Here is a 26489-nt window from a genome sequence, read left to right on the forward strand (position 1 = left end):
CTAGGTGGTTTTGCTTTGAGACAAAAAATATTAATGCCTGCAATTTTGTCATTTTCCCCCCACCCCTTGTGCCTCCTTACCAAGTAGGATAACAGTCTGTTTTTGTTCCAGTTTCCTCTTCATAATATTCGAATTTGGAAAGTGTTTCTGATTTGAGGAAGGTATGTACTTTTTATAGGAATCAAATTGTACTTGGGTTCTGCTGCTTTGATTTCCAGTATAAGTGTATTTGCAACAGCGGTGACCAAACTGAAGAGAAAAAGTGATGCCAGTTTTTGTGTTTTATGCAGAACTGGTTAATATTTTTTGTATTAAAATCCTGCATTTGATGTTTACCACACTGCCTTCCCTCTCCCTTACATATCAGCATGTTCAGATAGTCCCACTTTATACGTGCTCCGAGTCTCTCACAAAGGATTTGCTTCCCAAAATGTTTAGAAAAGAGAGCACCCTGTCTCTTACTGCATGTGGCTTTTTGGTATTAGTGATTTTTGTGTAAAAGCACAGTAGAGTCAAATTGCTCCATCACTGTTCAGGGTAAGGAATATTGCAGGAGCAATTCCAGCAGGATTTTCCTCCCGAGGTAAGAAGAGAAGTAACTGAGGTCTCAGCCATCCTGATGATGGCATCTCTGGTTTCTCTCTGACATGACTGGTGTCATTAGTGAGGCAGGCTCAGGAGGTGTTCTAGTGAAGTGTTGGGACATCTACTGTAGCAACAGGTGCTGTCACTCTGTGGTTATCCTGAGGCATAAAGTCAAAGGACAAATTAAAACAAACAAATTAAAACAATGTATTTATCAGCAAGTCAAAGCAGCACAATTGTAAACTAAGGGAAGGTGTTAGTTGGCTTCTGACATAGTGTGAAGGGTGTTTTTTAGAATGTGGAATTACTGAAGTATAATACCTAGTATTTTCCTATTCTAATGCTGCTTATTTAATACCATAATGCAAGGAAACTAGAGAACTGAAATGCTTTCAGGCTCAACATAATGAAGTAGACAAATGTTCTTGTTCTTTTCTTTAAATGTCAGATTTGGTTCTCATTATTTTAAGAAGCTCTGTTAAGAAGCAATTGGTCAGGCACAGCTTTCAGCAGGCATTTTGGTCCACAAGCCTTAGCTTCTCAAATGCTAATCCCAACTGTATTTTATTGCCAGTCTTACTAATGCAACAAGTACCATGGGGTCACTTTTCTTATTTCTGCTAGCAGTGAAGTGGTTACTGACAAAGTACAGCTCTTGCTGCTTGCATGTTGTGACTGTTTTCAGCTTTAACCTCTGAATACATTGGTAACATTGCTTAGAGATACAGCTGACTTTATTACTGGAGTAAGAAACTCAAGCTTGGGACTGGAGAATTTGACATGATTTTTTAAAAAAATACTTAGGGCTTTGCCTTACTAAAACTAGAAAATTTCTTCTTGTGTTTGGCCAGGTAAAAAGGATCTGTTTTATTGCTTTAAGAAGTTGCTTTGTGCAATATTTGAACTAGAGAAGGTGATTTTGAAAGGAAGGGTACAATTCCAAAATGCTGTAGGAAACACTGTTAAACTTCATCAAGTATTTGATCAAGCTGAGACTAATCCAAAGTCAGCAATGTTTGCATTTTCTATCTTGGAATTTGTAAGCAAAGAATGGTTTTAAAGGTAACATGTACAACTTCAAAAGATGGAGGAGAATCAAGAAGTTAAATCTATTGTAAGGAGTCTTGTGTGGAAATACACAGATATTAAGATCAAGATCAGAAAACATAGTCAAAAAATACAATTGGTGTCACCTTTTAAGTGAGTTTTGATGGAGTATTCAGTGTTTAATAGAACAATTTCTAGCAGGGTTTTGGAGAGAAGTTATTGCTTTTCACCTGTACTTAGTATTGAAAAATAGAATATCCATGTTATGTGAAATTAAAGCAACTTACTAGCAAATACCAGGAGCCTGATGGTAGTTCATGGTACCTTTATCACTTCTTTCTGTGTAGTGTGGTGGATGTGCTACTTCTTCCATGGGGAGTGCAGTCTGTAGTGTGGTGTGGTGAATCTGTCTGTGAGTCTGTCTGAAAGCTGGATAATGGGGTGAGTAACAGAATGGCATCTGCTGTGAGTTACTGAGGTACTGTCCCTGCAAGAATGACCTAAATGGAACTCTCATTCCTTTAAAAAAAGGCCTTCACAGCCTTGTAATTGGTAGAGGTAGTGTTCTTTAGCTGTCCATTGTCAATAAGTGTCTTTTATTTTACCTTAAGCCTCATGCCTGTATTTGGTCCTTATGTAAACCCTTCACCCCAGAAGCAAGGCAAGAGGTTTCTTTTCTGAGTGGAAGGATTCAAAAACAATCAACAGACGGTGTTCTGTTGCTTGTAACTTGCTAAGTAGCTTGAGTGTTTCTTGAGGGGATAAATATTTTTTCATTTTCTTCGTGTGTAAGTTGTCCCTTAAGGGAAAAGCAGAATACAATCAATCTGCAAAAATTTGAAGAAATTTTGTTAGTTTTGTTAATTTGCTGTCCAACAAGAATTGCTTTGTCCAACTTGTCAGTGGGGGAGCAGGACACAATCTGGGAAACATTGATAACACATGGCAAAGAGCTTTTAGTGTGTTTGATGTGTCATGCAAATAGAAACAAATGCTGCTGCATAAAGCAGAAATGTATGGCAGGGAGGTGGGGAACTGTACCCCAAAACAACAGAATAAGCACAAGGGCTGTGTTCAGCCCCTGTCCTTTGAAGCTGTCTGAGAATGTTGTGCAAAACACAGCAGCAGTCATTCCTCAACTGAAATATTAAGTGTACCGTGTGCCAAGTAAACACTGAACGAGTGCCAGGAGCTTCCAGCAGCAGGCTCAGGTTTACACCTGGTGAGATTGAAGTCAACAAGGATCTCATTAAGCTGCTCAGGGACATGTTGAGGCAGGTATGATGCACAGCAATTTGTGAGCATGGATCTTACAAAGCCGAGGATGTATCTACTTATTCCAGATGACACCGAGGCAGCTGGGCAGTGCTCACCAAACCAAATCAATTTACTTCAGAGGACTTGGAGGGAAAGGCGTTGTGTCTGTTGGTTGTTTAGAAATGTAGCTGAAAAGTACTGGGCTGGCTGTTTTTTCAGTATCAGACATTCCGTTTGTGCTTGAGAGAAGATTAGTTTGGGGCTTTTTTTTTTTTGCTTTAGGGGGAAAAATCATTCTGTGTGTAGGAAGTTGCTGAACAAATACTGAAACATTTCCAAATGGAATTGACATGCAGATGTTGTGGCACAAGGAAATGTAATGCAGCTGTACCTTTTGATATGAGGAAAAGAAGAAGAATGTTATGTTGGTTATAAGAGCAGAATTCCACCCTTTTTAGGAATGACCTGAAAAACGTGGAATTTCTCTAACAGGCTTCATCAGTATGTAATCAAAATGCAGAATTTGCCTCAAGTTCCAGACTTGTGGTTTTGATACAGGAGCTTCCCTCAGCAGCTAACAGAGAGTAAATAGAGAAGTGCCTGCTGGTCTGTGTGCAACAGATTGGAGTCTTTTGTTCAAATTCAGCAATTTCAATGCAGAAATTGCTTTCTGGATGTCACTGCACCACTGTGTTTATCAGCTGACAAACACAGCAGTCAGTGTGTGTGTTAATAGCCACTAATAATATGTGCTCCCAAAGGACATGTTATCAGTGGCTTCAGCATATTTTTTCAGCTGTGAAAGAGAAGATGGATTGAAACAAGCTTTAAATACCAGCCAGTGTGTGCATTTCCTGTCTCTCTCTCTCTGTCTGTTAATACTAAATTTTTCTGTTAGGAGACTAATACATGGATCATCTCTCCATATCTCTCCAAGCACCCATCCTGTCTCCCACTGAAATACACATTAAGCTCATCTATTGTGAAATAAATCCCCAGAAATCTTTCCAAAATAGACTTACAGGTGTAATGGATTGAATTAAAATTGCGTGACATATGTTTAAAAAATACTTGGGAAAAACAGTTAATCCTGATGAAAGGTATAAATACCTTGCCTGAGGCAGAGATAACTTTGGACTGAAAATAATGTAATACATTTTTAATCACTTTTACTGCAACCATTTTTATCTATGAAATAAGCTCTCTTGGAAGCTCTTTTCAGGTAAAAGAAGGCTTGAACAGCAGTTTAGTTGTGAAATCTGCTTAGTTTGGAACCTGGGGAAGCTTGTAATGGTCTGTTCTCTTTGCTTCTCTGTGTAACTGCAGTTGAAGAAGTACTTTCAGCAGCACTTCAGACAAGTTCTCAGGAAGTCTAAGCTTAGATGTAAGCTCCTTTGCTGTCACAGTAGTGCCGAGGAAATAATGTCATGTTTACTGGAGAGCCATGAAGTTTTGAGCAGGGAATCCCAGCATTAGGTACCACTGGGCCTGCTTGTTCCTGATTGCAATAGAGAGGTGGTACCTAACCGAAATGAAAACCACTGCAGCAGTTGTTGTCATAGGTTTTGCAGCCCATTCAGGGTGTCTGGTAGTTCCAGCTCGCTCTCAGCTGTGGATCCTGTTCCAAGGCCATTACACAGCATTTCAGCACCCTCTCTAATGAGGCTTCCTGTGTCCCAGCCTGGGGCTCTGGCCAGGGACCAACCCCGGTGTGGAGCACTGGGATCACTGGGATGGGGGAGCAGCCTCTGTTACTGCTTGCTGTGCTTCTGTCACATCTAAACTGGCCTGTTCTTGTGAGAAAGCTGGCAGGGGAGTGATTCTCCTGAAAAGGAGGAAAGCCTCTTGGAAATGAAAAGCCTTTGAGAGTTTTTTTCAGAAGACTGTAATGTTTTCTTTGCTCTGCCTTTTGTGGAGTCCAATTAGCCTTGTCTTTGCCATCTCAAGTCATGTGCTGGAGGTATTAAATACCCAGGTGGAGAGATAGATAAAATAATAGGGCAGCAAGTATGTTTTGACCCCACTCTATCTATATCCAAGGTGCTTAATTCAAAGCTCAGCCACAGGTATATTTGTCAAGAGATGTCATCTGTAGCTGATAACAGTGAGGTACTTGAATGGGCAACAGGAGTATGAAACTTCTTCATTTATCAATGCAGACTTTGTGCAGCTACACTTCTTCTATTTCTATTTCTTCTTCCCCACAAAGTTTTAGAATATTGCTGAGTTGGTGGCAGAAAAAAAGCTACAGTCACTTCCTTACAAACAACCTGCTGTGTCCATGGGTAGGTTCAGACTTCCCACTTGGTTTAATATGAAGCAGAGTTCTAGTTATAAAAAGCCCTAGACACGTGCCTTTGGCATACATGGTGTTGTGGCCTGGCTTTGTTGGTCGTGATTTTGTACAGTGGTGTCTGTAAACAGTTTTGGGACCTGGATTAAGTAAATATTGTTAAATCAGGGAATCTTTCACCTCTGCAGTCTCTCAGAACAGACCTACTCTTCATGGAAAATTGATAACTGATCATATGTCAAGCACAAAATGTGGTGGTTTTTTTTGTTTTATTCTTAGCTCCTTCTAGCATAACAGTGTATTTTCAGGTAATACTGATTTTCTTTTCTTTTTCTTGCTTAGAGTGCACAGCTGCCCAAGTGTCTTCTCATTTAATGCACTGTACAAATAAACATTTCAGGAGCTGAAGTGTGATATTTCAGGTGTTTTTACCTGCGCACATTTCATCGTGAAGGTGCTGTCCCTTGTCAGCCTGCAGTGTGTGCTGAGGTGGCCTGCTGAGCAAACAGCAAACTGCCTCTGAAGCAGAGAGCCTGGGAAGAAGCTTTGACGTTGTGTCTGTCACCTGGTGTTAAATGTCTCGTGGCAAATGCTGTTTCTAGTAGTATTAAACACATTAGGTGAACTAATTGTCAAGAAACAAGACCATTGTCATAATTTGCCTTGTGCTTTTGCCTTTGGGGAAGTATCTTATGGACAGGGTTTGTTTGTTTAAGGTCAGTGTTGAAGTGTGAGTTCAGCATTGCTCTCCTTTGGCATTCTGAGCTGTGCTTACACTGATGCTGAACTGCCATCTCCATGTCGCTAGTGCCAGCTAATGGTTTAGGTGCTATCTCTAAATGACATCTTCAAGAGGTGTCACAGGTAAGAAAATGGGACTGATGTCCTGGGATAACTTCTCCAATCTTTGGCAGTGTTTTAGTACCTTACTTCAGCCTAACTCGTTGCCATCCTCACTGGGAGACCCTTACACAATGCAACCCATGGGATCTCTGTGTGCTGAGGGTGATGGGATGGGAGATGCTTGCTAGTGGTGCTTCAGTCAGTGTTTTACTGGCATTCCAAACTGCCTTTTTTCCAAGCTGTGCATTCTAGAAAGCACTAAATCACAGGTGTCAGTCTTTTTTTTTTTTTTTAATGCACTAAGCTAGTTAACACCTAGTGCCTCGGGAGGGAAGCTCTGTAATGGTTTTGCTGTAAGAGAAAATCATTCTCCTATTGTTAGTCTGTCTTTCTTAATAGTTCAGTGAGACGCTGCACCTCACTTGGACAAGGAAAGCAGCAGTGGACATGGCAGAGCAAGGAAAGTCAGCGCTTTCCTCATCTCATGTGCATTCATTATAAAATCAATACAAATGTAAGTGCTGTGGAACAAGGGTGAAGCCATCTGAGGAGTGTAGTGCTTCTGCATTTCAATTTTAATGACAACCTTTTTGCAGCAGCTATGATATAGGTTCATCCCAAAATAGACGCCTGGAATAGCCATTTTTACAGAAATAATTTTACCCAGAGGAAGGAGAGAGTTTAAAATACCTACTATGCAGAGCTCACAACAGAGCAAATGCTGACTCTACTATAAAATGCCAGGTAACTTTGGTGAGTATAATGGGCAGAATTTATTTAGGGACAATGAAAGGCAAATATTAACCTTAACAAATGAGGTGTCAAAAAGATGGCATTTAACATGGAACTGAAATGGTAAAATGCTGATTTTCTTTTCTGTTGTTCCAGTTCTGAAGGGAAAAGGGATTCATTGCTAAGTTTTGAGCTTTTGTCAACTCAGTAGCCTTAGAACTACACAGAACTCCAGTGCTTAGGTAAGTTCAACGCACTAATGGAGTTTGTGCCTTCCACTTGCAAATTTCTAGCCTGTAGTCTACTTGGATGTTCTTTCTCTTCTTGTATTATCTGAGGTCCTGGGAGATTTCTCATTTGTTATGTGGTTTATGATAGCATCATGAGCAGTCTAATTGACACTGAATAAACTGATAGTGAAACAGCTCTACTGACTTTATGAAGGGAAAAAGATTACATAAAAATCAGTGTTTTCTCCTGTTGTTGGCCTTATCTCTTGAAATATGATAAAGCACGCATGCTTAGCTTTATCTGCTAACACATCATGCTCTCTGTTATCCTGGAAATCCAGGGCAGTAAAATCCTGTGTCACAGAACTTCCTAGAGAAAAGGCCTTTGTTTGTAACAAAATGCCAGCAGACATTTGTGTTTATTTGCAGTCAGCTCAGGTGCATGTAGAATTTTGATGGAGTCCGTTTATTCAAAAAGCAAGGACTTTTCACAGTTTATGCCAAGGACTTCTGGATAATTAATTGTAATGGATACTGTAAAGCTGAAAGCACTTTATTTGTGCTGTCATGTGCAGTTTGGGATAGGATGAGAATAGTTTTTCTTTTCATGGATGATGTAGGGAATGAGAGGATGGCTGGCTAGCATGTCAATGAGATGGGCTTCTGCCTTCAGTGGAGCAAGAGGTTTCCCACCATCAAGCCACTGGTATTTAATGGTGCAGATGCACTACAAAAGTGCTTAATCCAAACACTTAATGGCATAATTGTCAAAATGAGGCATGGAGATTTGCTGCAGCCAGTACCAAAAAAGGGTTCTTGAGTTGGAATTTGGACTAGAATGTTCTAAACTGAAGTTCTGTGCTGCAGGAGTGGGGCATAATTGTTTTCTGTTTTTTTTTTTTTATTTTGATGGTTGTGTTTTTAAGGCAGAAAACACAGTATCAGTTAAAATTGGTGGAGGATGTTAGATAATGTCAACATCAACCTGGTTTATCTTTCTGCTGTTTTTGTACTTGCACTAATGGGCCGATGCCTTTTCTTATCTCCTGTGTCATTACCATGGCACGTGTTTCTAGAGCTGCTTTCAGCCAGAAATGCCAGAGAGGAACTCATCTGTCACTCCATCTTAGTTACAGGCAGTCAAGACTTATACTGGTTTTTACCTTCTGTGAAACTTTTGTGGTTCCGATGCAGCAAGAGCTTTTTCAAAAATGTGCTGCAATAAAAGAATTCACTTTTGATGCAGGGCATTAGCAGACAACACAAATCCATAAACATCCCATGTAAGAAAAGTTCCCTAAGTGAGCTTTGTTTGCAAATGCTGGGCTGGAGATGAACAACATGACTGCAAAAGTGTTCTTTATACAGGCCATGGTAGCCAAATTTGTATGCTGCATTGACTGCAGAATATCTGAGGAAACTGTATCCCTCTGAAATAAGTAAAATATCAGTCAAGTAGTATACAATTAGAAATAAAAATTCCATCTGTCTTGACCGTAATCATTGACAAATTCATGGATATTTCTTTGTTCTCAGAAATTTTTTTTTTACTTTACTAAAACCTTCCCCTAGACCTGTGAAGTGTTTTGGGGATGCTGATGTTTTAGGCAAGCTGTGGGTAGGTGCACTGCCAAGACCTGTGTAGCCTGAGGCCAGTCACAGTAGCAGCACCAGGGCAAGCAGTCAGCCTGAGCACCAGGGCTGAAGGGGAACAAGCAGAGTGAGACCCCAGTCGTGGTGTTTGCCAGAAGCTGCTGTGCTGACAGCAGCATGGAAATGTGTCCTCAAGGCAAGGCGGATAGCAGCAAGGCAAAGCTGGTTCTGGAGAGGGAGAGAGTCCCAGCTCCTACAGCTGCTGGTCGCTGCAGAGGCTTTGGTGGTGCACATCATCTTTCTCCAAAGGCCATTTTGGCAGGGGATTCAGGTGGTGACTTGACACCTCCTTTTGCAAAGGAGTCACACAGCAGAAGATGCCAAAGAATTGCTGCTGCTAGGCAATAAAAGTGCCATTGGCCTGGCAGTGGGAATTCAGCCTCAGAGATGAGCCCTAACATCACTTGGAGGAGGAGAGCAGGGAGAATACAATTAGGGAGCAGTGTGCTAAACTCAGGTAAGGAGTTCAACTGCTAAATTCCTTCCCAGACACACAGGAGAGTCTACTACCGATAGGTTTCTTCATTGCCATTGAAGAAGTGCCCCACAGGATGGACTGTAAGACATCTCGCCCTCTGCCGGCCCCGGGCTCGCCTTCAGCACTTGGGGAGGAACAGCTCCTTGGCCGGCTCTCCCTGCGGGTTGCACTGCGAGTCCTGGGCGGCAGCATTGCCTGGGTTCTGAGTGTAGTGTGTGTCCTCATGGCTTGGGAGAGACGTGCAGGGAGCCACGGCTTCAGGAGGAATGTAGACATGGGAATTATGTGTAGCTGATAAGCACAACTGCTCTGAGGAACACGTACATCTCAGTGCTTAATGTAGTGTTGTGCAGTCTTTGCTTATCTGTTCTGTGCAAAAGGCAACTCCTCCATGGCATACAGTATTTTCATGTTCTAGTGCTATTCAAAATAATACTTACTTTAAATGCTGCTGTTAAAATATTTCATCTGGCACCAAAATAATTCATTTTGTTTTACTGTAGCCACAAAGTAAAATGTAAAACTGTACAAGCTGTAATAGACTTTTTTTGGTGTGTAGGTGTTTTAGAGGTTAAACCATGATTCTTAAAAGCAATATTTCACAAGTATTCTGCATTTCTTCAGGAAGAATGTGCATATAATATTGGAGTGATTTAAATTAGGGGTGCTTTCAGGTTGTTAACCATGGAGTGCACTCAGCAGGCACTGTCTGTACAATGGAGTGCATGTGCCCAGTGCACACTACTAGTTACAGGGAAAAACAGCAAGTGGTTTATCAAGGCCCAGCTTTTTACCTTAGAGCAGTGGCCTAAGGGTGGCTGAGTGACATATTCAGTGGAAAGCCTAAGAGAGACCACCTTTTTCAAGAGATTGTTCCCTTTTAACTGCTAGAAACAATCCAAACTACTAATTGGGCATAATAGTTTCAAGGATATGTCAATAGACCAGACAACATGCAAGCAGCTGCAGTTATGGGCTAATTATCTGTTGCTTCCAGTTAAACAGGTGGTTTCTTGAGCCACAGAAGCAGGAAAAACAGCTTGGATGGGGTCTCTATTTAGATAGAAATCTTGTGTCCACATGGCTCTTTCAGAGGACTAATTAATTTGCAGATTTGTGTGTCAGACAGACCAGAGCATTGTAAGGTAAAACCGTGATGGATTTGAGAACAATCTGAATTTTTTTGTACTTCATTAAACATAATTCAGATTAGGATAAGTGTCTTGTTAAACTCTTTCAGATGTTTGTAGCTCATCATTCCAATGCCAGGCACTCCAAAATTCTGTAGCCTTCATTTGTATGTCTTACTGTGTGTGCTCCTTCAAGATTCAAAAAAACTAAGAAGGTATTCATAGTGCACAGCATGAGCCTTGCAGTGTCAGTTTAAAGAGGAAATTAGTTGCTGTTTGCACTGGTCAGGCTGGTGCTGAAGGAATGGGGTAGGGCTGATCTCTGTGTCAGGAAATGAGCAGTTGATGCTGGCCAGGCGGGAGGGAAGCAGGCTGAGTGAGCAGCTGCTTCCATGTGGCTGCAGGGAGAGCTTCCCGTGGGGCAAATGGGACAGCTGCACGTGGGGATGCTGCAGAGCTCTGCAGGATGAGCCCTGGTTCTAACAGAGATTGTTCTAGCAAGACTTAGTGTCTCTGAGGGCATCCTTTGGCACAGAGGCCTCTCTGGAATAATGATGGTTGCTCATGGACAAATGTGACATCATCAACACACTTTTTAATGGTTTTTTTGTTATATGTCCTTTGACCTTCTCAGCCTGAAGGAGCCTGGTGAGCAGAGTGTCACTGTGTGACCCATGAGCTGTCTGTGGAACAGCTGTGGTCTCCACACCTTCACCTCCCCTGGAAATAGTCTGGGGACTTCTGCCTTAATGGAACTTAAAACCACCCAGCTGGAAAAGGTTATCCTGTCATTTCTACTGAATTGGCTGCTGGGTTATTATTTTACTTGGCTTTTATTTAGTGCTGGGATAATTCTGATCTGCCACCTCTTCAGCTGAGTTCTGCCCATTTTTGCCTTAATAGAAGATCAAGTTGAAGGAGTACTTCTAGAGATGATGCTGCACTAATTCTAATTTGTTTTAAGTTCACTCTTGTGTCAAACACTGTGTTGTCAGTAAGTTTTTTGATGTGGCATTAGAATAATAATTATTAGTCCTTAAATAAATATCAGTCTTTAAAATAGCAATAGTAGAGTAATAACCAAGATGATTCCTGCAGTCAAGGACTCACTTGCCCTTGGATACTGTATGACAGTGCCAGGACGTAGTGCCTCAGCGTTTGATTTCTGTGCAAGTGTGATTGTGGCATTCCATTAATACTGGTTTGTGATAGAATCAACACAGCAGAGCTTGAAACAAACACTGAGAAAATGTGATTTTTGGCTACTTTGAAGGAACTGAATAATTTGGTTTGCCCCAAAGCTGAAGTAAGACCAGAAGTATTTCTTTATTTCCAGCCAGGGAAATGTTATGAAAAGCTGTCAGCCAAGTGTACAGCCTACCTGTCTTGTGTTATTGCATCTTGCAAGTGTAATCAAAACCCATCATCAGAAATCATCTTTTACTGATTTTACATGTAAGGAACAACTTGCTCCAGGTCAGTTATGGTCATTAGTAAATGTAACTAACTGGTGCTAATAGTTAGATTTTTATCAGCAATAAATGCCTTTGACTGTAGGAATAAGTGTTCTTTGGACTAGATATTGAAAGCCAGAAATTATCTCTCAAGTAATTTATTAGCACACTGTAAATTTCTAACCATACAGTGCGGATCTTATTTCTGGGAGTGCAATTGGAGTGATTTATAGGGCTGACAACACTAAGCTCAGCAAATGCATTAAGTGCTGCAACGTCCTTTTGAGAAAAAAAGGGCTTTATGTTATCCAAGAGTCATAAAACTTGTAATCATAAACCCATCTGTTGCTGTTAGCTAATCAGACTCATTGTTCCATGGATATTTTCAGGTAGTGTTTTAGTAAATTGCCTGTTTTATTGCTTTTGTAACTCAGTAACCATCTTTTCCTTGATGACTCACCAACAGGGTACATGAAAAGTCCCTTAAGAATATGTCAATCTTTGAAGTGAGAACATGTCCCCCTCTTTCACTGTGTAACTCCGTTTAGAAATTCAATTTCATTGTTAATGAACAGAATAAAAAGGAAAGCTCTTGAATGAGGACAAGAGTTATGGTCAAGGTCAAAATGAGTACTCAAAGCTGTCAGCAGCCCCAAGGACATGAGATTTTCATCAACACTTCTGCTATTGCCAGTTCCCATTGAGTTGCTTTGTATTTCCCGTCCCATGGTATTGCCCTGGCTTTCAGCTGTTGAACTTCTCCTGGAAAGCTGAATGCATCCAGCAGACAGTCAAATGAAGGGCTGAGCTAGGCCAAGTGTGCTACAGCAAGTGGCTCATTTCCTTTCTTACAGAAAAGTGTTGGGACAATCCAATAGAAAATGGAGACCTGGCTGGTGAGCAGTGAGATAAACTACAAACAAACGGTGCTGTGCTATAAACTATTCCCTTTCTTCTGTTATCTCTCCCATCTTCTTGCTTGTCCCCTCTCCTGTGACAGGGACAAAGATGGAAATGAAAGTCAAGTGCCAGCCTTTGACTGCTTTACCGAATGAAAAGGATTCTGAGTGCTTGAGGTGCAGGAAGCCAGCAGGAGAATGAAGGGTGCCATAAAAAAACCAACAGTGCTTCTGTGTTCATTCTGAAAGCCTTTATTTAATAACTCTAAGTTATTAGTGCAATTGTGTCCATATTAAAAACAAGTCATTGTATTGACATTTGATTAGCAAATCAGCTTTATTAGGACTGGGAATAATTGTCCCAGGTTATTTATTTCAGTTAATAGTACAACAGCACACGTATCTGCAGTGTGTGTTCTCATTATTAAAGACTCCTTGTGCAAATATTTAAATACCTAATAGTTGGGGACTTGACATTTATTAGAGTGTAGGCTTGGGGAGGGCTAAATAATGCTTTTTAATGTAACTTGACAGCATTAAAATGCAAGTTTTATTAATTCCATTATTGTACTGCCATAATGCAAAATTACAGAGGGATGCAACTTGGATTTATAATTTACTTCCACCTTGCAAGTCTTTAATGTATTATGGTTACATTTGCTGAAATACATGGAAAAAAAAAGGGATCTTGAATCTTACTATGTTTTTTTTCCCCTTCCCAATAAAGGGCAAACAGATCTGAGTTCATTTACATAGCAACATCCAAGTCTCTGTGCTTAGAAATAGAGTTAGTGCTAAATGAGCCTGACAGGTGGGTAGTGACAGAGATTCTTCATTCTGGAAAAACTCAGAGCAGAACCCCGGAAACTGAAATTCAGGGTAAAATGCTTCTGCATGTTTTCTGCTTTTCTGCTCCCAGGCAGGGTAGTGGGCTGATGCAGAGTTCCTAAAGCATCTTCCATGCCCACATCAGAGATGCAGATAAAAACATGTCAGGGTATTTATGCTATTTTTTCCAGTTAAATTGAGAGATGGAGTTTTCTTAGCCTGCTGCTCTGTGGAAGAGCACATGTTGACAAATGACACTCTTTTAATGCTTTCTGACAATAACAGTGCTTGCTGCCAATTTCTGCTGCCAATAATAATGACTGTCTGCTACAGCAAACAACTAATGAATGTCTCTGAATGACCTTTTAGCAACTACTGTCAACATTAACTACTCTGCAGCTTTTCCACCTTCCCTGGAAATTGCTGGGGTTGCATCCAGAGTGTGTCAAGGTAACTGACAGAAGGACAGCTGGATCTGTGTGAGTTTGGATGGCATTGCCACTGGTCTAGTTCTGCATCTTGTGATGAACACTCGAGGTAACAGTGACAGATGATCTCTAGGGATGGGGAAAGGTGCTTGCCTGTGTGCAAGTTTGTCACCTAAGGGACATAAAAACCACACAAGAGTTGTTCTGACCTGTGCAAGGAGTAGGGAATGAGCTTTAGAAGCCACTGGATCACATGAAGGTCACGTTGTTCAGGTTCCTTAGAAACAACCACAAGCAGGCAGCTTCCTAGAAAACAGAAGGAAAAAATAAGCTACAGGAAGTGAAGCTGGAATTGGGAAGTTAAAGTTCCTGATGAATGACAGATTTCCTGTGGGATCAATTAGTCCTCAGTTAATTGTGTAAACCAGTTGTGTAAAACAGGGGTTCCTGTAAGAGAATTACTGCTTCTTGGTCATGGCAGTTTTCTGTCATCTGTGCAGTGTGACCCCATCTGATTCCCAGGCAGCTCTATTTAGCTTCCAGCTCAAAATGCCAAATCAGTACAAATATTTGAGAGTAAGGAATAAGATCCCTTGGATTTGAAAGAACACCAACATCTCATCCTATTGCTTAGAGAGATGCTCTCCTGAGGCTTATGTCAGAGGACCACTCTTTTAAAATCTCTGGATGTGTAACATGTATTTAAAAATAGGTGTGAAAAAGAGGTTGCATCAGGTACCTTGGGCTGCTCTGAACATGGCTCTTGGAGGCTATTTTTCTTACCGAGCTGAGGAATTCTTGGTTTTTTTGGCAGAGAGAGGAAAACAGAGCTGGCCCGGTGGATGGAGAAGATGGGGATTAGAGTATCAGAATCAGAACTCATGGAACACCAGTTTGCCAACTTGCCACCAGCACCTCAGACTCAGGTTTGCATCCTGGCTTTTTATGGTCCAGCTTCACAAACTTTTTGCTCTGGATCACACTTCCCATCCCCAGCACAGGGCCTCAGTAATTCACAAATATATCCTACGTCTCACCTGTGACCCTCTGTAGGGAGCTGTGCAATAAAACTGCATCCTTACAGCACTGCTTGCTTCATGGAAGTTGTTCAAACACTTGTGCCCTTGTAACATGAGGCAGCTGTTGGGCACAGCAATCTCATTCCTAAACACTGAAATTGAACAGCATTTGAGTAATTAAAAGGCAGTATTTTTGGTGCTTAATTGTAGCCTGGTGTTGCTATGGAAAATAAAGAGCTGTGCCTTCCCTTCCCCCCTGGTTCCCAAAGAGGAAATTGAAAGCCGTTGATGTTATTTCTCTCTGCGATATAAAGCAAGAAAATTCACAAATAAAATGGCTTTTAGTGTTGTGGTACACAAAATAAGAAAGCACACTGTAAATTAATTATTCTCTATAGACGACATAATTATGAGATTGAGATGAGCTTTGACCTTTGCTGCATCCATTTGCATAATGCAGCACACAGTACCACGCCATTGTGGATTTTTCATCATTGCCTTGTGCTGCTACTGATAGTGAAATGTGTTCACTTCAAATACTGCATTGTGTGAATTTTAATTGCAAACATCCTCTTCATGTTAAATGTTGGACTAAAGTAGCGCTGAGTACAATTTCTCTCTTAATACCCACTGGCTTCTGGTATCTAAAAGACAACCAGGACGGGAACTGGATATTGAGAGCACAGGATATTGATCATTAGAAGGCCATAGAAATATTATGCTTAACTGGGGAAATTCCTGCAGAATAAGATGTTGGCCCTAATTTTCACTGATTTCACTAAAGAAGCTTTTTTTTTTCTCCAAATCCAAAAGAGGAGCACAGTTATACTTTCAGGAATTAATCTCCTTGTTATGTACATGACTGACTTTGGAAGAGGTGGGTTAAATGATGAGTTATTAATCAGCATGTGCAGACAAAATGAAAACAGTTGAGAAATATTCTTTATTAGTAGGATACCTTAGATACAGGTAGTAAAATGGTGTGCTGGGCTGGCTGCTTGGCAAATAGCCAGAATGGACAGATGGTTTTTCATTATCTGTTAGATGGAAATAGTAGGTTTGTAACAGTGTGTTTTGTGTTGATGCTTATTCATCTGTGAGAGAGTCATTTTCAGGCTGCTTGTCCAGGAAACATTCTACATCTTCCTTTGCATCTGCAGAACAGCTGCTTTAGCTAGGATTGTCATTGTTCAATTTCTGCGAAGCTGCAGGCTGTCCTAATGTCTTCCTAAAGCCAAAGAAATGAGTATAAAAGAGGATTTTGGGGCTGGGATCCAGGGTTTACTGTCTATGAGCCTTCTTTGTTTTGCTGTGTAAAATCTTACTCCATGCTCACTCTATTCCTGCTAATATATGATGTCAACAATTAGCACAGAAAAAACAGTTTCTCTTGGTAACAGTTTACAAATGGTGGGGGGATACGTTGAGTTTAGGTAGTCATGCAACCCGTATGTTTGCTGAAAAGGAACATTGTAAGCAAAAGGCTTACAATGGTATAAAATCTTAATAGCAAATAGTTGGTTACTCAGGTGGTTACTCTGGAGAAGGTGGTATAAAATCTTAATAGCAAATAGTTGGTTACTCAGGTGGTTACTCTGGATTGGTGGCTGGGGATTTCACATCTACAGGACATAAAAATTACAAGTTGTAAATTACAGTGTCTGTTTCAAACCCTCAATATGGAAGTTGTACTAGGTAAGGTGCAGAGTTCAGATCTTTTAGGCAATCAATATTTAATTTCTCATGTGCCAATAATGCTGGTATTTTTGTCCAATTCTGCCACCCCTTGCTGTTGACTTCCACTCCTTGCAATAGCTATTGGGAGCATAAACCCATGTCACAAGCTTGGAGAGAAGCTGTGGAACAGTCCCATGGTTGCCTCATGTTTATGGTGTTTACAGGGGCTGGAGCAAACTCAGGATGAATCTCTCTGAAGCGCACACAGGTATCCCGTGTGTGGGGCAATACCACTCCTTAGACAGTGTTTTTCACTTTGCAACTTCATCCTGGTGCTAATTCTGTGAGAGGCACTGAAGATTAAGAGGAATATTTTTCACATGACCGTGCAGTAATGTCAGTGTGTTTGTTTTTTTTCAAAACATCCCTCAATACGAGTGCATTCTATTTGCTAAAAATCAGAAAAACGTCTGCAGCATGATCATTTCACTTTATCCTGTTCTTCTGGATAATTTCAACACGAGGTTATCCTGACGTAAAATTTTCTCTAATGTGGTGATTTTTCAGACAAAGATTTTTAAGTCACAAGAACACTCTAGTACTATTTTCCAAATGGTAAATAAGTGTAGATGATGAAATAATCGAGGTCAGAGTCAAGGGTTTTTTCCCATTTTGGGAAGGTTTAACCTTATTCCACCTGCAGACTGTGTGTTTCAGTGGATGTTGCTCTTGAGAAGCAACGGTCACTATTCTGACCTGAGCTTTTCTATCTGTTGGATAAAATTATCTCCTTTGTCTTGGCTCAGCAAGGAATTTTAATTTTTCTGTGAACCTTTCTCTTGTGTTCAGAGTTTCATTATTTCCATCTTTCCATTACAGTGAGCATGTCCTTCCACCTCTTAACTTGGTCAAGGCTCAGCTTGTAAGGATGTGGAATGAAACATTCAATCATGCACACCTTACATCTTAGCATAAAAAGACCTTTTCCTATGAAATCTTTTGAGAATTCTTGGGAATAATTTTCAAAATTTGAAATAGAAGAAAGAGCCAGTAACACAATATCATTTAATCATTTAATATGGTTTCTGTATTAGGGTTTGACTCTTAGCCAGAGATATTTTTATTGGCAGCCTGGCAGCTCCACTGTGGAACTGTGTGCAGGTCAATTCCCTTGAGAAGGATGGGTAAATCAGCTCCTGGGAGATGGGCACTGCCTGGCCCCGATGCTGCAGCATGCTTGGGGTCAGGCTGGCTGCTGACTGTCTAATAATAGTGTGTAATAACATAATTAAATACTCTTTTTATTTGCTGATAAATAAGATTTTTCAAGTTAACTCTGTTTCATCAGTGACCTGCCTGACTTTAGCCTGAGCTTTCCAGTTCCTGCTTTTCTTATTTTCTCTCCTGTCCTTCTGAGAGGAAGTGATGGTGGCTGGAAGTGCGCGGCCAGGGGGGCCAGGCCACCACAGCACCCCTGCACACTCAGCCTTGGAGATCTGGTCAGGAATCTGCTGCTGGGTCCCAGCCTTCCAGTGCAGAGCCTGGCCATGCTGCCATCACTGTGCTACACCAGGGAGTTCTCATCTGTTGGGTCCAACTCAAAAGCAGCCTTCATTTTCAAGAGGAATTCTTTGTGGGGGATGCTGTGAGGAATGTGCTGTTTACACTCACCTGACACTGGCAGTAGAGTAGAACAACTCCTGACTGATTTGGCAATGAAGACCTCGTTTTTCCTTCACTAAACCTGCCCTAGCCAAATTCACAGGCTGGTGATAGCTGTCTCTACAGTGGAAAATATTTATTGACTTTATTGACAATTTAATAGACTTTGTCAAGCTTTGTTGTTTAGTTTCTATTGATCCTGAGACACATGGGGCTACTTTTGCTTCCTAAGGGATTAAACTGGCAAGCACTTAGAATCAGATTTGGGGAAGGTGGGTGCAGAAAACTTTCTAATTCACTTCTGAAAAGCAGAGTAATAATTAATATTTCAGATAGAAATGAAAGCATTTAACAAAATATGTGAAGTTTTTATTATGTGGGGTTTTTTTTTAAATCCTGGATAAATGAAATGAGGCTTTTGGAGATAGCATGAGCTGGATTTTCTATTGAGTTTGATAACCTCTGATTCTGCTCTCCTTTCTCTTTCTGGTGCAACTTGTAGCGAACTTATTAGGTCAAAGTATAATTTTGTAAGAATTATTTTTCAATTTGAGCCTTTCCCACTTGATGTTGGGGAGGGAGGGGAATGGAGAAAAAATAGCTACTTTCACAAATAGAATTGTGTCGTGAACGGCGGGAGAAATGCGACACACCATATGCGTGAATAGCAAATCCCGAAGTTTATTGAAAACTCACACATATTTATATTGGTGTTAATGAAGCTTATACATATTGCAAAAGCTGAGCTCATTATTGGTTAAAGCACACTTAGATCAACCACACCTACTTCTATCTTCTAACAATTATTTTGCTTCTATGTTTGCATTCTTCTAACTTTTCTACCTAAGATATCTACATTTTCTGGCAAGCGATTTTCTCCCCCGTCTTCCCGTTTCAGAGAAGGTCACTGTGACCTTTGTCAGTGATTGGACACTGGTTGCTTAGTTCTCAGCTTGTTTCTCCTATCCTTATCCATCGGTATCACATCGGAATGTCCTTTCTCAGCTAACCAATTATCCAGAAAGCTCTCTACAGAATTGGAATTTCATACTGATGATTTGACCCTTTCTAAGATTTCACTGAGCACTGGGTCTGCTTGAAACTGAGGGGACTACTCATGACTGAGGTATGAAAACTACATTTCATTCCCTGGATTAGGAGTTTTCTCTTGCCCACAAGGAAGTTAAGGGGAAAAAAAAAGAGAAATGGGTTTAAAATTTCCTGTGCTATTTTCGGTTTGCTCATCTTTCTGGAGATACCTTAGCAACTGTAGGACATCTGAAAAACTTTGAACTGTGTCTTTATGTTTGAGGCTCTGTTGAGCGTTGCTTTTGTTATGATGTTCTTGTGTCAGTACTTTGAACTTAGCCAAGCAATGTTGGTATCAGCAGTGACTCTGATAAAGCTATGCCTTTCTCATTAATAATGCATTCTTCATGAAACAGAGAATATATTTCCCTGTGTTTTTTATAACCTGATGAGTCTAAGACTGAATGAAGTCAATGCCAAGCAGCTCTAAAGCAAAACACTGGGTTTTAATGTCTTTCAATGTAGGTTATGAACAAGGAAATAGACCTTTATTCTTAAATTTCAGCTACCTTTAATTACTTCCTCTATGCATATTCCAATTCAGATTGATGAATGTTGAACCAAAAGCAGACCTAAAAGAGTTAATTGAAATTCTCCTAATTCAGAGGCAAACTGTTTTTATAGATTTGTTTTGAGGGGTTTTTTGGTAAGGAAATGGCAAGTATTTATTCATCCAGCTCTCTCCACATTTCCCACCATCATTATTCCCAGGGATCCCTGCAGGGATAAGTGGTCTCTGACCCGCACCAGGGTGAGCTGCAGGAGCCTTGCAGCCGTGCCTGTGATTTCTCACAGTGGCACAACAACTGCAACAGCACAGAGACGTTTTGCTAAAAGCTCCTACTGTTCCCAACACGTTATTATACAGGCAGAATAAAATGCTTTCTTAAGGACCAACTACGTTTTTTGTCTGCCTGAAAGGTCACATTTGTTTGGGTTTTTTTTCTCTTGTTTAGGTGAGAGATAAACAAGTGAAAAGGAAACTCAGAGGAAATGTTGAAAATAGCAGCTGGCAGTACTTCTGTGTGAGTATCTCCATTTACACCTCACCTTGCTCTTAGAGACCTTTGAACACTATTTAAAATGAATTTTGATAGGTGGTGGCTGCTGACTATCTGCATTTCTTCTGCACTTGTTTTCTGTGCTTGTTTGGCATCACTGCTGAATGTCACCAATAAGGAAATTGATGAGGAAGAGTTGAGGAACCAAAACCCGTTCTTTTTTAATCCCTCTCTGTTATGCTGCCCATCCCAGGTTTTGTTGTTGTTTTTGTTTTTGGTTGTTTTTTCAACTTCATTCTGCACCCCGTTCTTACTTTTCTTCCTGTGTCCTCTCTGCTGCCCCTCCCTCTTTCTGCCTCTCTCCTGTGACTGCAGGGCTGGGGAGGAACTTCTGGGGGCTGCCCCCCATTCTTGTTGCAGCAGAGTCCCTTTTGGGGGAGATGTACTCGTGGAAAGGGCTTGAATAAAGCACCACTCTGCTGTCCAGGGCAGTTTGATTCCTTCTGTGCCTTCTTTGGGGGTGAGGAAGTAAGGCTGAGGGAGAGGGGCTGGAGACTTGGGGGCTCTGATGGCATTTGGGGCACCGCAATGTCCCTAGGAGGGAGAGCCAGGCTGTAGCCATGACATTTTCTGAAAAATCCTCTCCTTAGCATTTTTTCTCCTGAGAGGCCTCAGGAACAAAATGTAAACAATGATTATCTGCTGCTGTGGAATGCAACAGGTGCATCTGTGATTGGTCTCATGTGGTTGTTTCTAATTCATGGCCAATCACATCCAGCTGGCTCGGACTCTCTGTCCGAGACACAAGCCTTTGTGAAATCATTCTTTCTTTTTCTATTCTTAGCTAGCCTTCTGCTGAAATCCTTTCTTCTCTTCTTTTAATAGAATATAGATCATAAAATAATAAATCAAGCCTTCTGAAACATGGAGTCAACTCCTCGTCTCTTCCCTCATCCTCAGACTCCTGTGAACGCGGTCACACCAGGCTGTGATGGAGGAGCAGGTGAGTGGGGAATGAGGGGGGGTCATGCTGGGTTACCCTGCCCCAGAGGGACCAAAAGCTGCCAGAAAATTCACACGGAGGGGGTGGGTGTAGAACACCAAAACCTGTCAAGTTTTTCGTTTTTATAGGTGTGGGCAAAGAATTGGGATTTATCTCTAAAACCATTTGGAAAGAATGATTTGGAAAGAATCTATCCATTCTATTGTATACAGGAATGCAGGAAACTCTGACTAGAGATGCGTAGTCGTTTTGAAACCAATGTTATAACGTTTTTACCTAGGAATGAACCAATCGAGTGCCCTTAAACCGTAGGAACAGCTGCTGGGGCTGAAGGGAATCAATCCAAAATCAATCTCCGGCAGCTTCGGTCTCCGTTCCCTGCCTGCCCCAAGGCGCGCCCGGCCCGGGCAGGGGACGGTGCTGCCACCTTGTGGGCACAGAGCGGTGCTGTGCACAGAGGGGAGCGGTGAAGCACAGCGAGGAGTGCACAGGGGCGCGACCGGGCTTGAGGGGCCGCCGTGCGGGGCGGTGGCTGGGAAGAACGACAGCGGCGGGGCCGGTTTCGGCGGGCGGCGGAGGCGCGGAGGGGACAGAGCTCCCGTTTCAAGATGGCGAAGCGCCCGCGTACCAGGATCCTGCGTGAGCCGGGTCGGGCTCCAGCCGCACTCAAGATGGCGGCCGCGGCAGGACTCCGGCAGAGGCGTCTCCGCCGCTCCCTGCCGCGATTCGCGGGGTTCCGGTGCCGCTGACCCCGCCAACCGTTTTCTCCCGCCGGGAAAAGCAGCAGAAAATGGCGCTGAGAGCACGGGATCGGCGTCGGGACCGGGTTGAGGCAGCCAGCAAGAGAAACGCCTGTGTGAGGAGCGGGGGATGCTTAAGGGTACCACAACAAAGATGGCGGCTCGGCCGGGAGTGGCTTCTGCCAGTACCAAAGATTGCGGAGAGGAAATCCAGGAGAAACGGCTGCTGGCATCCTGGGCTTGCCAGGCAGGTTTTGTACTTGATTGCAAGGCAGTTTTCCTGCCTCTGCTGAGGGTGAAAATTGGAAAGGGGAGACAAAAAAGGGTCACTTTTACGCCACACCCAAGATGGCGGCTGAGGGCGGCACTCACTTGCCCTTCCAATGATGGCGGCAGTGTGCTCATGCGCCTTGGGTAGGGGGAAGAGAGGGCGGTACAGGAAATACCCCGCTCCGTCTGATGGTAAGAGTGCTTTCTCCTGGGTCTGGGCGGCATTGAGGTCGCAACGAGTTCCAGATTATCCTTGTGCCTCTCCTGTTGTGTCTAAGTCGGTGTTCCGTGAGTGGCTGCAGCTCCCTGCGTGTGGAGGGAAGAAGCCTGTGCTGGAGAATGGGAGGAAGGTCCCTGCTGGTTTCTGTGTCCTCGGTGGGCACAGAACTCTGGCCAGATGGCTTGGTGAGTATTGAAAATGTGAAAAATGCGTATTTTGTGAGTGGCTTTTCGCAAATAGTAAAATGCATATGATATGTGTTGTGTTAAAAAGTAATGCTGTATTAATTCTCTTCAATAGCGTGCTAAATAGAGTTTTAGGTTATAACAAAATGTTAAAATAGAAACTATGTTATGTAGGAGACTTTTTTTAAAGAAAGGACTCGCAGTGAGATAGCAGCTACAGGACACCTAAATCTTTCAGAGAAAAAGAATTTATTGCTCTCTTATTAGAAGAAACGAACTTCTTCCTGCCTCGAAGGCGCTGTTAGGATTCAGAGGAAGAAGTTGATGATGACCAGACAGAATCCTGTGTCTGAATGGAATTTATTCCTCATGTATGAGATGTATGAATATGCAACAGGCTGTTGTTTTTAAGGGTTAATCCTTTGTTAACAGGGGTCCTTTTTCGGGCTTATGCTGCCCAGAAAAAGGTACCCGGACTGTCTCTACTCTTTGTCTCTATTGTCTCATATTGTCCTAATTTAATTTGTCCAAATTATTATTACTCGGATTGTATTACTATTTTTATAAGCATGTAATTACTGGTAAACTTTTAAAATTTTAAAAACAAGTGATTGGTGTTTTTCACAGGATCACTCCTGCTTCCTTTTCACTGAATTGTTGTAATGAGTCGTCAGCTTTTAGCCAGCCTCAGTTCCGTTTCTTTTTCATGAATCTTTTTGGTTGTTTCGATCCTGAACTTGCCAAACCCTTAATTTGCTACATTAACCCTGAGAAGGTTCCACAAGCCAATGCTGAGGGGATTGGGGATTGGATAGTTAGGATCTTATGGCCTTTCAAGGGTTGGGTTCACTCCCTGATTTTGGTGCCAAGGGAAACTCCAAGTTAACACAGATCAAAATAGGAAACAGTTCCCTCATCAAAGTCAGCTTTCCAAACCTCTGTTCAGGATCCAGAAGAAATGGGAATGCCCTTGGCAAAAAAGGGCATTTTGAGACAAAGCAAGCTTAAAATGCCTGTAAGCAGGAAATCCAGGAGAAAAGGCTGCTGGCATCCTGGGCTTGCCAGGCAGGTTTTGTACTTGATTGCAAGGCAGTTTTCCTGCCTCTGCATGGGGTGGCACCTGCATCCCACTGGAAAGGGGAGAGAAATAATTCCCCTCCTTCCCTGGCCCAGCCCTGGAGTGGGAGCAGCTTGCCCTTATCCTGGAGTTCTCCTGCTCCTGCCCAGCATCCCTCTGGTACCCTCATGTGCTTCCCAAGCTCCCAGCACTGATGGATCTAAACAAGGAGAACAATCCCTGTTCCTTCTCTTCTCCATCCTTCATGTTCCTGGGCCCTGCATCTGCCTGGTTATTCCATGTCTGACTCCTCATCTCCATCCCACCTTCTCCCTGGTCACATCTGAGCCTGAGATGTGTTTAGCAGCAAATCCATTCCTTTAAAGGAAGCCCAGTGCAAAGAGCATCCAGCTGCAGGTAAGTCTTCCTGCATTTCCTTTTTTCTCTGGCCAGTTTTGGAGGGTTTCCCTCTGTGCTTTCCTGTGACCCAGATGTGTCCCTTCCTTTGTCCAGATCCAGTGCCAAAAGATTGAACAACTGCTGAGTGGGGTCTGGGATGAGAATGGTTCTGCTAAAATGAGGGAAAGAATGCTAGAAGAAAAATGAGCTTCCTTTGAATGTCTGGAATAAAAGCACTGGGAAAGGGCACTTTTTAATTCAATTTGGTGCCACCTCCCCTTTTTTTATGGCTCATACTCCATGGTGAGCAATCTAAGCCAAAAGATGAAATGCAGGAGGCTTTGATTCTGCAGTGAGCTTAACTTCCCTTTTCTCCTCTCTTTCAGGACAGGGAGAACCACTGAAGTTGTCCTGGCCTTGCCAAGGTGTTTGAGCTGCCAAACCCAAACGGGTCCTGATGATGGAGGACTTAAGAAATTACTCAATCCAGCTAAATGCTTTAAAAAGGGAGATGGTTTGGTTATAGAAATATTTCTGCCTGAGACTGGGAAGAGATTGGGAAGAGTTAAACCCCCCAATTGTGCATAACAGCACAAGGATTTTTTAATTCTTTGCCTTTTTTTCCCTTCCTTTGAATGGGTTTGTTTGTTTCCCCTTGGAGACTGCACACACAATAGGCAGATTTTTCAAGTAAGCCATTTTTTCCCACTTTTAGTCTTCAATGGAGCCCAGGTGCCAATTGTTTGCTGCTTGGTTTCTGCCTTCCCTTTCCTGCCTACAGCTTAAGCCCTTTCTCTCCTTCCTGCTTTTTGGCCATCACTGGTCATGCAGATGATGCTGATGCAGATGGCTGATAAATAATTATCAAACAGCTTGGGAATGGTCTGTATCAGTAACATTAAAAGATGCAGTATATGGACCATCAAGCAATGAATTTAGCAACAGTTGGATAGTAACTAATCATCTTTCCTTTGAAGCCCTCTTCATAGCATATTTCCTTGTAAAGGGAAAGCATTTGGTTTTTCTTTTAAAAAATACTACAAATCACCAACAGCCAGCTTAAGTGAGCATGGCAGACTGACAAAGACATGGTAATGTTTTTGCTTTTAAATCCCTCACAAGCCCATCCCGTACTGGGGAGGCAGCTCAGCGAGTTTCAGCCCACAGCTGCCATCCTGTGCTCATGGAGAGCAACCTCTCCAGCTGTCCCAGCCTCAGGAAAGCACAGAAGAGGGCTTTACACAGATCAGGGATTAAGCTAGACCCAGGTTGGGCTCAGCTCAGTCACCGTGGCACTGTTAGAAGCCTTAAACCCTTTTTCTATCGGATTGATTGATGGTGGTTGTGGTGCAGCCACTGTGTTGCTGTCAATGTGCTCCCCTGCAGCCTAGCCTGACATGGTGAGCAGGGGCTTGGGGTTCTGCCTCATGTGTTAAACATCAAACCAGAAGATAAAACAACAGCTAAAAGCCCTGCCCTGCCACGTGCCTCACTCTGCACCACTGCTATGAGAGGAGGGTGAGAGACCCAGTCAGTTTTAGCTCTGTAAAGCAGCTGCAGAGCAGTGATGAGTGCCTGAATCACATCCCCTGCAGCCATCAGGGGAGTGAGTGCAGGGAAAAGGGCAGAGAAAGGGAAATAAAAAAACAACAGAGCCACCAAGACTGGAGGATGTGAGGATGAATCCAAAACTATGCTCTCCAAGAACTGAAAGAACACATTTCTTAAAACAAGACATCCAAACTGGAATGAGGGACTTGCACTCTTTCCAGATCTTGCCAGCACCATAACTCATTAAAAAAAAAAAAAAGTCATCTGTGGAAGTGGGATGCTCCTTTAAAAATATACAAGGAGAGGAAAGAACATTTCAGGGTTTTTTTCAGCTGATAGTTTCAGAATTTACTTGGAATAAGCTTCTTCCCCAAGAGGGATTTCAATTCTACACATGCACAAAGAGGAGAAAACATTAATGCAGTGTTGAGACAGCTGTGTGCTGTGAGCAGTGGTTTTAAGGTAAGGCCCTTGTATATCTGGGAGGGTGAAACCTCTGTGTTCAACCCTCTGGGATCATCACTTGGTCTTCCTGTGCTTCTCAAGCTCTCAAAGTAAAATTGACCTACCAAACTCATTTTGTCTCAATCCTAATCCCTGCATCATCCTTCAGGTGTATTTCCTCACAATGAAATTGGAGTAGAAAATGCTTTAGGAGATGCTTTGCAGCCCCTTCTTCCCCAAAGGCCCAATCTGCTTTAATTTTTAGGAATGCTGTTCAAGCACAAGGTTTGGATGCAGCCAGTGAGACTCACATTT

At 42.3% G+C, this 26489-nt stretch overlaps 1 long non-coding RNA gene across 5 annotated transcripts in view; it reads left to right on the forward strand.

Moving 5' to 3' along the window:
• Positions 1–26307, forward strand: part of LOC118700247 (uncharacterized) — a 92619-nt gene extending 66312 nt beyond the window's left edge. Inside the window, exons 1-5 of one of the 5 annotated variants that reach the window (XR_008508390.1) lie at positions 13523–14783; positions 20261–20329; positions 21191–21308; positions 21589–22723; positions 22970–26307. This is a non-coding gene — a long non-coding RNA (uncharacterized LOC118700247). Of the gene's footprint in view, positions 1–6833; positions 7000–13006; positions 14784–20260; positions 20330–21190; positions 21309–21588 lie in introns of those variants that run through there. The other 4 variants (XR_008508387.1, XR_008508389.1, XR_008508386.1 and 1 more) reach the window with 4 other exon arrangements.
• Positions 26308–26489: the final 182 nt, after the last annotated feature.

This window comes from Molothrus ater, chromosome 4 (genome assembly GCF_012460135.2).
Source record: "Molothrus ater isolate BHLD 08-10-18 breed brown headed cowbird chromosome 4, BPBGC_Mater_1.1, whole genome shotgun sequence".
NCBI lineage: Eukaryota > Metazoa > Chordata > Aves > Passeriformes > Icteridae > Molothrus > Molothrus ater.